This window comes from Salvia splendens, chromosome 17 (genome assembly GCF_004379255.2).
Source record: "Salvia splendens isolate huo1 chromosome 17, SspV2, whole genome shotgun sequence".
Lineage (NCBI taxonomy): Eukaryota > Viridiplantae > Streptophyta > Magnoliopsida > Lamiales > Lamiaceae > Salvia > Salvia splendens.
The window spans coordinates 20,762,515-20,774,263 of NC_056048.1; positions in this window are offsets into that span (position 1 = coordinate 20,762,515).

Consider the following 11,749-nt stretch of genomic DNA (forward strand, 5'->3'; position numbering starts at 1 on the left):
TGCTTAACGAGTCAGAGAAATTCCGGCAGGTGTCGACGCTGGCTGGCCGAAGAAGCAGAAACTGAACTATACCGGAGATTATAGCGGCAGCAGCGGTGGTTCGACAGACCTTCCCGAGACGGCCCAGGAGGTCCCTGTTAGGGTTTTGTATACTAGAAATCACATTTCGAGTGATTGGATACTGTAAAACTCTAATGGTTATTTTCCAATAAATGCAACAGATTATTTTTGTCATAATGTTGTTATGTCTTACATTTAATGGTTGTTTATTGCATATTTAAATGTATGAGCAAACGTAACAAAGTCTAAGTCTTTGTTTTAGTAGACCGGTTGTGGGCGTCGTCCAATTTAAGGTAACACGGTCAGTTCTAAACAAAGAAAAATAAGAATTTCACAACCTAGATAGGCCTAGACTACCTATCGCGAAAGGTTGCAATGTCAGTCCGATTATTTCTAAACCTTATTGAAATAAGATAACGTTGGTGTGGTATAGCACTGAATAAATCTAACAGCAAGACGAGTCTTTATGCTATCTACTGAAAGACGAGGTCTTGATAATTAATTTCTTAATCAATGTACGTTAGCATTGAGCATACGATATTGAGTATCCACTACTTTGACTTACCAAAGGTGCGGGTTTTTCGTAACCCAACGATCCAGGTATATTGGGTAGTGGTGATCATTATCTAGAGGTGCTAGGATTGCTATTATGTTGAAACGTGCGCGAGGAGAGTCTCGTTTGATAACATCCACAAGAGGAGCTCGAAACGAGGTTTTATTATTCGGAACCTAACTAGTTGGAGTTTGATTACTCTATGAATAATAAATAAGAGTTTCTTGCTAAGTCCACTCTTGGAATTCGAAATATGTTAATTAATTAAGTCTATAGCATACATTAATTAATTAATGGATGTTTCTATCTTAAGCGCGGGAAATAAATCAAATGCAATTAAAGGAAACCCGGAATACTTGTAATTTCGGATTTGGAAGGCAGTGCAATATTACTTCTGTAGTGGCTGCTCGTAATATTCCAATATAAGCTTATATTAAATTGGGGGTTCAATTTAATTAGTAAAAAGCTAATTGGGTGAGGCCTGTTCCAAATTCTTCCTTAGATCCCTGACTGGGCCCAATATGTGACTTATATAAATAGGAGAATAAAGGAGATAGAAAACACAACAATTATTGGTCAAAAATTTTCGTCCCCCCCTTCTAAAGAGAGATTTCGAAAATTGTGCTCCCTCCGTGAGCAGTTTCTGTCTTCCATTATTCGAGTCCTAGTACGTTGGTGAGATTTGCCCACATAAATATCAGCGTATAGTCTGGGACACCAGTCAGAAGATCCGAGGTCTTGTGTTGAAGATCTTCACGTGGAGACGGAGCAAGCCATCAACGATTCTTGATTGAATCAACGAGGTAAATTGGCTAATTCCGCAGTAAGCATGTTTTAGGGATTTTATGTGCTAAAGTATGTTTTAATTCAAGTTATGAGCAAGATACATGTGATAATTACGCGAATAGATTTTGTCTAAATAATCTGCTAAATAGATCAAATTCATGTGATCCGTTATGAACGCACGCTTCCGCTGCCAGTCCCTTCAGTTGGTATCAGAGCCAGTCTTTGGCTCTGATACCTTGGATTTAAATTTCGCGAAATTCATGTATGCATGTGTTATTTGATTGCGAAGCATGTTCTTGGTGTTTTTATTAAATTTTATGCATGATGAACTCAAGAACTATCGAATCAAAGAACTTGAATTGCGCGAACGCACCACGTGCGATCGAGGTAGGGATGTCGAGACAGTGGGAGCCGGGAGCCGTGATCACGGGGCGACGCGCAGAAAAGTGGGGACTCGTGCGCGCCGCCGGCCGAGACCACACGCACCAGACGACATCCGGGTCGAGGCCGACACGGCGGTGACTGGCGCGGAGTGGTGGTTCATCCGAGAACCACCGAGACACCACGAGACACCAGGCCAACCCTAGGCGGAAGGCTTCCCGAGACGAAGCTCCAGTCGTGACCGAGACGTGTGCGCCATATGGCGCGACGTGCCGAGACAAGGGGAGAATCCAGGCTCGAGAGGGTCGAGCCGGGCGACGAGACACTGGCCGAGAGGAGCCGCGCCACAGCGCAAGCTCCTGGCCGAGGACTGCGTCACCCGACGTGCCGAGACGGGCGCTCGAGCTGGCCGAGAGCAGCCGCGCCACCGCGCGCGCCGCTGGCTGAGAGCTCACGCCACCCGTCGAGACTGCGGGCCGAGACGGGCGTCGAGCAGCTGGACGAGAGGCGCGTGCCGCCGTGTGCGCGCCTGGCTGAGAAGCTGCGACACCCGACGAGCCAGGCGGCCGAGACGCTGGCGCGCTGGTGGCCGAGACGCTACGTGCGTCGTGGTCCGACGAAGAACTCGTCGGATTTACGTCGTTCATCGTTCGTGCGAACCTCGTATGATGAGATAACGATGAAAGATTATTTTAATGATTATTTAATTAGTTTATTAAAAGATATCATTAAAATATTATTATTTAATGGAAATAAAATCTTTTTGGAAGATTTACCTAGATTTTAGGAATATTTTTATTATTATCTATATCTATGGAAATAAATAATGTTATTTTATTCCTAGATGATATAGATGAAAATAATTTAATAGTTTCCTAATATTTATCTAGATTTAAGAAATATTTTTATTATTTTCTATATCTATGGAAATAAATAATAATATTTTGATTCCTAGATGATATGGATAAGAATAATTTAATAATTTTCTAATATTTATATATCTAAGATCCTAAAAAGGATAGATATGTATGAATACATGAAATAATGAAATATCTCTTCCTAATCTTGAACATGGAATTAATTTGAATTTAATTTTTCATGTCTTATTAAGAATTAAATAATTCATTTATTTTAGTCAAATCTTATAGTAGACATGAATAAGAATTATATTCTAGAATAATTATTCCCTAAAGGAAGATACCAATTAATAAAAGATTTAATTATCCAGTAGATTAAATACCAACAGAATTTAATTAAGCCTTAAACTGCCTCAAGGCTAAGAATAATTAAAGTAAAACCATAACCCAAAATATCTAAGTTGTAATTACGAACTCAACGTTTGTATATGGTCTCCATCAATTGGTCTGCAATTTATGAAGCCTTTTTCCAATATTATCGCCACCTGCTCTGTGGGGACAATAATTCTAAGAAAATAGCAAGTTCATGAGGGCGGACTTCTCAAATATAAATAGTATGAACTAGAATGTAGTTTCCAATATTATCGCCACCTACTCTGTGGGGACAATAATCCTAATAAACTGCGAGATTCAGAAGTTCACACAAGATTTATGAGATAGCTTGATCTTGTTAGCAGCACATGAGCATTGCTATGGGAGTGTGTTGTAGAAATGAGACTCTGTAATGCTAAAGAGATGGTCTTGCTTAGGCAACATTAGGCGCCCATGCCACTCTGTGGTCTCTGGACTATTCGTCGGTGTTGTGACCAGTAAAATTGTAAGATTTTAATGCGTATTGACTTCCTCTGGAGGGTACAAAATTTTAATTTTACAGTTGTAAGATTTTGAAAAGTTTCATGGTTAATCTAATCAAACTTCTTACATAAGTTTATGACAATAGTAAAATACTCTGTTTTGCAGTGCAAATCAAATCGTCATTATGTCGTTTAATCCTCTTTCCGCAATTCTCAAAGAAAATAAACTCGAGGGCCAAAATTACATAGAATGGAAACAAAATTTGGACATCGTTCTCACAGCAGATGAGTACATCTTTGTGCTCACCACCCCGCGACCTCCAGTGCCGGCGGCTACCGCTGCTGGAGGAGTCGGAGATGCACACAGACGGTGGCATAAGGCGAATGAGATGGCTAAGTGCTACATGTTGTCTTCTATGTCTTCAGTACTCAAGCATCAGCATTCAGCCATGGAAACAGCCGCCGAGATTATGCAGAATCTCAAAAATCTTTTTGGTACTCAGAATCGAACGGCGAAGTCTCAAGCCTTTCGGAGTATCATGTCGAAGACAATGAAGGAAGGCTCGTCTGTGAGGGACCACGTCCTCGAGATGATGGGCCACCTCAACCAAATTGAGGTCTTGGGAGGGACAATCGATCCCGAGTCCCAGGTAACTATCACCCTTCAAAGTCTTCCCCCTAGCTTCCAACAGTTCAAGCTCAACTTCGAGATGAACAAAAGGAATTACACCTTGGCAGAGTTGTTGACTGAACTTCAGTCGGCAGAGGACCTTATGGTCCAGGATAAGGCGCCATGATGACTTCGGCGCCTCGTTCCTCTGGCTTAAAGCCTAGCAAAGGAAAAAGGCAGGCTCCGAACTCAGGACCGGCCAAGATAGCTAAGGGAAAGAAGAAGAAGAGGGCTAACAAGAAGCCCACGGGGAAGTGTTTCAAGTGTGGAGAAAAGGGGCATTGGAAGCCAGACTGTCCTAAACGGGGCAAGGCTACAGGTATGCACCAGGCTCTAGTTGTCGAGTCTTGTTTGACTCGACATCAATTTGCACTTGGGTTATTGACACAGGAGCCACTGATCATATTTGTTTTGATCCTGACTTAATGCAGGTGACAAGACGGCTACATGATCGTGAGATCGAAGTCCAGCTGGGCGACGCTACCAAAGTAGCGGCCGTTGCAGTGGGAGACATTTATTTGCGTTTTAGTAGTGATAAATTTTTTATTTGAAGAATGTTTTGTTGATACCTTCTTTTAGAAGAAATTTAATTTCAGTTTCTAAATTGGTTTATGATGGATATTCGATTTCTTTTAATGACAACTGCGTTATTAAGAAAGATGGTTCTTATATCTGTCGTGGTATCATGGAAAACAATCTGTACACAATCACTTCTACACAGTTTAATAATCGCAAATCAGAACTCAATACAACATCGAAAATTTCAAAGAAACGAAAGGAACCTTCAAGTTCAATGAACGAAACGTACTTGTGGCACCTTAGACTTGGTCATGCCAATGAAAGGAGGATCCATTCTCTTGTTCAACAAGATCTTATCAAAGGTCTAGAGGAGGAACCTTTTCATAAGTATGAGTCATGCTTAGAAGGCAAGATGACCAAGAGGCCTTTTAAGGCTAAGGGCAATAGGTCCAAGGAAGTACTTGAGCTCGTTCATTCCGATGTATGTGGACCAATGTCAACTGAGGCAAGAGGTGGTTTTCGATACTTCATCACATTTATTGATGACTTCTCAAAAATTGGATATGTCTACTTGATGTGTCACAAGTCAGAGTCTTTTGACAAGTTTAAAGACTTTAAGACTCTTGTGGAGAAGTATCATGGGAAGAATATCAAATGCCTACGATCTGATCGTGGAGGCGAATACCTCAGTGCCGAATTTTTGGACTACTTATCGGAAGTGGGAATTCAATCCCAACTGACTGCGCTGGGCACGCCCCAGCAGAACGGCGTGGCTGAAAGAAGGAACAGGACCTTATTAAACATGGTTCGATCGATGATGAGTTATGCACGTCTGCCTATTTCGTTTTGGGGACATGCCTTGCTATCCGCAAGTCACATTTTAGACAATTTACCATCAAAATCCGTACCTAAAACTCCATATGAGTTGTGGACTGGGCGTAAGCCCAATCTAGCACATCTCAAAGTTTGGGGTTGCCCGGCTCATGTATTGGAAAAGGATCCAACTAAGCTAGGATCTAGGACGGAGGTATGTTTGTTTATAGGATACCCCAAAGGAACGAAAGGTTATGAATTCTTTAGTCTCCGAGATAAGAAAGTCATTGTGAGCACTCACGCGACATTCTTAGAGGAAGACTATGTAATGAATCATAAACCCAGCAGTGAAGTGGCTCTTGATGAGCTAACTTCTGTCACAAGTTCCATTAACCAAGAACAAGTACCAAGTGTACAAACAATTCCCGAAACTTCAACTTCTACTCAAAATATTGTAGTGCCGCGCCGCAGTGGGAGGGTCTCACATGAGCCCGACAGATACATTGGTTTGGGAGAATCTATGGATCACTCATCGGACAGCAATGTATTAGATCCCTGGAACTTTGCGGAGGCGCAGACAGATATCGATCATTGCGAATGGGTAAAAGCAATGGATTCGGAACTACAATCTATGATAGACAAAGACGTCTACGATTTGTCCGTCCTACCCGAAGGTTGTACTGCCATTGGGAGCAAGTGGATATATAAACGTAAACGTGGACCCGATGGACGAGTTAAAGTCTACAAAGCAAGACTAGTGGCCAAGGGGTATACCCAAAAGGAAGGCATCGATTATGATGAGACCTTCTCCCCAGTGGCCATGCTCAAATCGATCCGGATACTGTTGTCTATTGCAGCTTATATGGATTGGGATGTATGGCAGATGGACGTTAAGACTGCATTTCTAAATGGCAGTCTTGAGGAGACCATCTACATGGAACAACCCGAAGGATATGCCATAAAGGGCAAAGAACACATGGTTTGGAAGCTTAAGAAGGCCATTTATGGCCTCAAGCAAGCTTCCAGATCGTGGAACCAATGTTTCGATCAAACTGTTTGCAAGTTTGGATTCGAAAAGTGCCCAAGTGAAAGCTACGTGTATAAGAAAGTTGATAAGGGGAATGTGGTGTTCTTAGTTTTATATGTAGATGACATTATTCTAATTGGAAACAATAAAAAGATGTTGTCATCAGTTCGAACATGGTTATCAAACCAGTTCGAGATGAAGGATATGGGAGACGCGGGACACATCCTCGGGATCAAGGTTCTTCGGAATCGAGAGAAGAAGATGTTGTGCTTATCTCAAGAATCTTACATCGAAACAGTGCTTAGTCGTTTTAGCATGCAGGACGCCAAGAAAGGTTTCTTACCTTTTAGACATGGCATCCATTTATCTCAAGAGATGTGCCCTAAAACGTCGTCTGAGATACAAGCAATGAGAAGGATTCCATATGCTTCGGCAGTTGGAAGTCTCATGTATGCTATGCTTTGTACTAGACCAGATATTTGCTTTGCTGTTGGCATGGTGGCAAGATATCAGTCGAATCCAGGCCAAGGACATTGGACTGCCGTAAAGAACATACTCAAGTACCTTAAACGGACTAAGGACTATGCTCTAGTTTACAATGCAGCCGAGCTCTGTCCTTTGGGATATACTGACTCAGACTTTCAAGCTGATCAGGACTCGAGAAAATCTACTTCAGGATATGTGTTCACCTCAGGAGGTGGAGCCATAATTTGGAAGAGTGTGAAGCAGAAATGCATCGCGGACTCGACCATGGAAGCCGAGTATGTGGCCGCTTCGGAGGCAGCAAAAGAGGCTGTATGGTTCAAGAACTTCCTTATGGATTTAGGTGTGGTTTCAAATCTGCCTAAGAGCATCACCATTTATTGTGACAATTCTGGTGCTGTGGCAAACTCGAAAGAACCAAGAGCTCACAAAGCGAGCAAACACATAGAGAGGAAGTATCATATCATTAGAGATATAGTGCAGAGAGGAGACATAAAAGTGGTCAAGATTGCGTCAGAGAACAACCTGGCAGATCCTTTTACAAAGGCTTTGGCGGTAAAACCGTTCGAGTGCCACGTTGAAGGGATGGGAGTTCGACTCATTCAAGACCTCAACTCGCTTTCAGTATAAGTGGGAGAAATTTAGACGTGTGCACTACTATTTAGTATACTCGAAAGCTGTTTTGAGTATAAGTGGGAGATTGTTAGGGTTTTGTATACTAGAAATCATCTTTCGAGTGATTGGATACTGTAAAACTCTAATGGTTATTTTTCAATAAATGCAACAGATTATTTTTGTCATAATGTTGTTATGTCTTACATTTAATGGTTGTTTATTGCATATTTAAATGTATGAGCAAACGTAACAAAGTCTAAGTCTTTGTTTTAGTAGACCGGTTGTGGGCGTCGTCCAATTTAAGGTAACACGGTCAGTTCTAAACAAAGAAAAATAAGAATTTCACAACCTAGATAGGCCTAGACTACCTATCGCGAAAGGTTGCAATGTCAGTCCGATTATTTCTAAACCTTATTGAAATAAGATGACGTTGGTGTGGTATAGCACTGAATGGATCTAACAGCAAGACGAGTCTTTATGCTATCTACTGAAAGACGAGGTCTTGATAATTAATTTCTTAGTCAATGTACGTTAGCATTGAGCATACGATATTGAGTATCCACTACTTTGACTTACCAAAGGTGCGGGTTTTTCGTAACCCAACGATCCAGGTATATTGGGTAGTGTTGATCATTATCTAGAGGTGCTAGGATTGCTATTATGTTGAAACGTGCGCGAGGAGAGTCTCGTTTAATAACATCCAAAAGAGGAGCTCGAAACGAGGTTTTATTATTCGGAACCTTGCTAGTTGGAGTTTGATTACTCTATGAATAATAAATAAGAGTTTCTTGCTAAGTCCACTCTTGGAATTCGAAATATGTTAATTAATTAAGTCTATAGCAGACATTAATTAATTAATGGATGTGTCTATCTTAAGTGCGAGAAATAAATCAAATGCAATTAAAGGAAACCCGAAATACTTGTAATTTCGGATTTGGAAGGCAGTGCAATATTACTTCTGTAGTGGCTGCTCGTAATATTCCAATATAAGCTTATATTAAATTGTGGATTCAATTTAATTAGTAAAAAGCTAATTGGGTGAGGCCTATTCCAAATTCTTCCTTAGATCCCTGACTGGGCCCAATATGTGACTTATATAAATAGGAGAATAAAGAAGACAGAAAACACAACAATTATTGGTCAAAAATTTTCGTCCCCCCTTCTAAAGAGAGATTTCGAAAATTGTGCTCCCTCCGTGAGCAGTTTCTGTCTTCCATTATTCGAGTCCTAGTACGTTGGTGAGATTTGCCCACACAAATATCAGCGTATAGTCCGGGACACCAGTCAGAAGATCCGAGGTCTTGTATTGAAGATCTTCACGTGGAGACGGATCAAGCCATCAACGATTCTTGATTGAATCTACGAGGTAAATTGGCTAATTCCGCAGTAAGCATGTTTTAGGGATTTTATGTGCTAAAGCTTGTTTTAATTCAAGTTATGAGCATGATACATGTGATAATTACGTGAATAGATTTTGTCTAAATAATCTGCAAAATAGATCAAATTCATGTGATCCGTTATGAACGCACGCTTCCGCTGCCATCCTCTTCAGTCCCGACCCCTCGTTCGTTCGGTCGCCGACCTCGCCCGGTTGGCCAAAGGTGGGCGCAACAGGTTGCGAGGGAGGGCACCCCGAGTTCCCAGGGGGTCCATTCAGCATCCCCCCTCGGCAGGTCTACCGAGGAGCTCAAATTCTTCGCGCGCCAACAAACGCGCGCTCAAATGGTGAAGACCTTAGCCGACTTCCAATCGGCGGTGGACCCCGAGGTGAAGGATTATCTTCGTGTATTGCTCCAGAGCCAGCGTGAAGAATTGGAGGCAATGAGGAGGGAGACCGACGGGAATAGCCGCGACGTAGGTGGCGACAGAGGCGGCGGCGACGACGGTGAAGAAGGGCTGGGCGACGACGTAGACGAGGACGGCAGCGAGGAGTGATTTTTTTTACTTTTTTAATTGTACTTTTTAATTTTTGTAATTTTTTTAAAATTATTGTACTTTTTTTTAAAAATTAATGTACTTTTTAAATTTTAATAGTATTATTCGAATTTCCCGTATTTATCTCGTAAATTAAATTCCGTATGTTGATACGATTGTAAATTAAATTATATAATTGTTATTAGTGATGTGGATAGGTAGTGGTAAGGCTATGTGAGGGCTATTTGATGTCCAGTTGATGTTGCAAGCTGATGTGGCAGAAGAATTTTAGTGCTGATGATGTGGCAGTGTGAAGGCTATGTGATGGCTATGGGAGGTCCTAGACCATTGTGGATGCTCTTATTTCATCACCCCATCATCTGCCACTACTGTCTTACCACCATCAAAGCAATAAAGACAAAATTAAGAACTAACCCATCAAAATCTCAATATATTTATTATTTTAATATTCATAAAGAATATGAACAATGCCAAATAATGTCACAAACACAAGCTTAAATTCAAATTGATTGATTTTATTTTGATTTTTCTTTGTCATTATGTTGTAGTTGATCGAGATGAAAGGCTTCTCTCCAACTACTATTGAAGAAAATTATGAAAATTTGAATATTTATATGATTCTAAAAAGAAAAAAAGATTTCCCATTCTAGCCAATATTTAAAAAAATTAAAAAGAAAAAGATATATGAAATTTAAAATCATTTTACAAAGGAAAATTTTGATACAAGAGATTATTTTTGAAAGTTTTTAGGCCCGAATAGCCTGCAGTCAAATAGCCTGGCAACTCGAGTGAGTTGGCCCGAACCCAATCAGGTTATTCCTATTAACATCCCTAATTAATACTATATGTGAAACACTATTATAGTTCAAACTTCACCAATCTTCATTTTCTCTCTAAATACAACGAAATAGGAAGTGTGACAACCAAACATAGATATGGAGGGAGGATCGACTTCTTTAATTGTCATATAAGTATAACTTGATACTCCCACCATCCCACGTTATCTGAGATTTCTTTTCTACATGATATTTAAGAAAATTGTATTTAATGAGTTAATTAGAGATAAATAAAATAGGAGGGGGAATAAAACAAAAAAATATAAGGTAGGATAAAATAGAAAGAGAATAAGGTATATAGGATTAGATGTTTGTTTATAACAATAAAAAGAAATTTCTCAAGTAACTTGAGACATAAAAAAATAGAATATCACTGAAGTAAATTGAGATGGGGACTATTTGCAAATATTTCAAATTTTATTTAGTTATTAGTGAATACTTTTATTAGAAGATTATTAAAACTAAACAATTTTTTGTTCCTAAATTATTTAATACTTTCGTCCTTTAAAACTAGCTATTATTTTCATTTTTGTCTGTCCCTTAAAATTAGAAACTTCTATTTTAGAAAATGTTTTTCTATCTAATAAGGTGAGACCAATTATTTATTAACAATACTTCAATCATTTTTTCTTTCTATCTTCTCATACTTTATTAAATTATGCATTAAAACTCGTGTGTTTCAAATCTTTCTATTTTTAAGATACATAAGTAGTATTAACTAGTATCAATCTCGTCCATTGCACGATCCATTGAATTTTTTACACAAAATTTAAAATGTCAAAGTAAATGAAATGTGAAAATATAAAATTATCTTATAAGTCATAAATAAAATTATACATTGTTTATAGATCAAAAACTAATTAGTGACACAGCATAAGAACTACTCCATCCGTCCCTGAAAATTTGTCACCTATTTCCTTTTTCGTCCGTCCCTAAAAATTTGTTACCTTTCACTTTTACCATTTTTGGTAGTGGACCCTACATTCCACTAACTCATTCACACTCACATTTTATTATAAAACTAATATATAAAAGTAGGACCCACATGCCACTAACTTTTTCAACTCACTTTCTATTACATTTATTAAAACCCGTGCCGGATCAAATGGTGACGAATTTTGGGGGACGGAGGGAGTAATAACTAATGTCGATAATAATATTAAGACTTTTATATACTAGTATTAGGGTGCGTTAGGGTGACACTAATCCTAAAGTGACAACTTGACAACAACGTAGCATGCAATCTGCGATACATAGGCAAGCAACTTGGCATATGGTTCCAAGCAATCTGCGATACGAAATCAGAGCACTATGGTGACACCATAATTAAAATGACAATCTAGACAAGCAATCTGCTATA